We start from the raw sequence: 1,972 nt of genomic DNA, 5'->3' as shown, positions 1-1,972 counted from the left end.
TTCACATTTTCATCATTTTTTAAAACTCTGGTTGTTAAAGCTTTTCTTACTGTTTTAAGATGAAAAAGTAATAACAAAAACACTAATACTAATACACCCTATAGACCTTGCACACTATGGCTCCTATCCACTTCTAATCTTCACCTTTCACACTTCCACCTCCTTCTCTGAGTTCTGCCTTCAGGTCCTCAAAGGTGCAATGCACTTTAGGGCTTCATGGAATTTGCACATTCTGTTTCCTGGCATGAATCTCTAAGATAAGCTGTTTACTGCTAACCACAAGGTTGTCAGTTCAAACCCACCAGTTTGACACAATATAGGATCACCATAAATTGGAACCTACTCAATGGCGCTTAACAATAATAGCATTTCCTTGGGTTAGAATAATAATCTTCCTCTCTTTCTTTTACGGACTCCTATATGGTGCTGTGGGCTAATACTCTGGACTGCAACATAGGTTTGAACCCCAGCGTCACCAGTTCAAGCTCACCAGTTGCTCCTTGGAAACTCTATACAGGGTTGCTAAGAGTTGGAACCTGTTCAACTGCACTTCACAATAACAACTTCCCTTTGTTAACTCATATTGTTTATCTTGAAATTCCCAAGAAAAATTCTGGAGAAAATATCACCCTTTACTACTATATAAGATTCTCTTGCTATATGCATATACTTTCCCTTAATAACACCGATTGCAGTTTTCCATTATAATAGTATATTTGACCAATAACTGTTAGGTTATTGTTGCTATTAAGTGCCATTGATTCAGTTCTGACTCATAGGTACCCTGTATAGGGTTTCCAAGGAGCAGCTGCTGGGTTTGAACTGTCAACCTTGTGTTTTGCAGTCCAGGGTGATCCTATAGCACCACAGCAGGAGTCCATAAGCTTTATAAATAATGGTCCTCTTTTCCTGTCCCATAATAGGTATCTGTTACTTTTAAATAAGTGGATAATGTCTAATCAGTTGACATATTAATCAGAAATCACAAAATAATGAACTTCAAATGTATTTTATCTGTATTACACGGTGCTACAACAGCAAGATCATCTGAACTGCAACACTGGTGGTTCAAGCTCACCAGCTGCTCCTTGGAAACCCTATAAAGGGTACCTATGGGTCAGAATTGACTAGACGGCACTCAACAACAATAGCCACTAGTAATTGCACTGAAAGTGATCACATTAGAAAGTCCTGGGTACAGAGATGGAAAATGTGGAAGAAAACTTAAATTAAAAAAAAAAAAAAAAAACTAGGCTTATTAGTCAGAAAGAGATTGGAGGAACCTGAGACAATCATCTCGATCACCCTTCAGGTCTGGAGCGGAACTCTCCTTTGCGGCCCAGTTTTCAGCCAATCAGGAGATAGGTATATAAGGAGAACAGTACTAGTAAGGTATGGTCACCATGCAATGGTCAATTATTAAATATCAAAAGAGCAACATTTGCCTATGGAGAAAGTTGGGGAGGGATGGGAAGGTGAGTGGAATGGAATAAGAGCCACAAGGAGGAAAGAGGATAACTGTTGTTGATGGAGGAGATTACAATCATTGAGATGAAACAGTGGAATATAAAACTGAAGATCTTGTCTGTAAACCATCACTCAATTCATAATAAAAAGTAAAATAAAAAAAAAGCATCTTCAAGTTGGCGGTCAACATTCAAACATGATGTGATTTCATGTGAAAGCTATATTTCAAATTGTTGTCATTAGGTGCTGTTGAGTTGGTTCTGATTCATAGTGATATTGTATAGGGTTTTTGAGGAGCAGCTGATGAGTTTGAATACCCAACCTTGTGGTTCACAGTCCAGTTCTGGTTCACAGCACTAAACGAGAAGTCCTAGATTTCAAGTAGCTTTTATAAAATAGAAAGGAAGGAAGTGCATCATAGGGCATGCATTCACTTGCAGCAATAATTAACCATATCTTAGGAATGGAGTCCTGGTGTGAACTGAAAGGTCAGCAGTTCAAACTC

Source organism: Chrysochloris asiatica, unplaced genomic scaffold (assembly GCF_000296735.1).
Source record: "Chrysochloris asiatica unplaced genomic scaffold, ChrAsi1.0 scaffold00027, whole genome shotgun sequence".
Classification (NCBI taxonomy): Eukaryota; Metazoa; Chordata; class Mammalia; order Afrosoricida; family Chrysochloridae; genus Chrysochloris; species Chrysochloris asiatica.
This window is presented reverse-complemented; position numbering follows the sequence as displayed.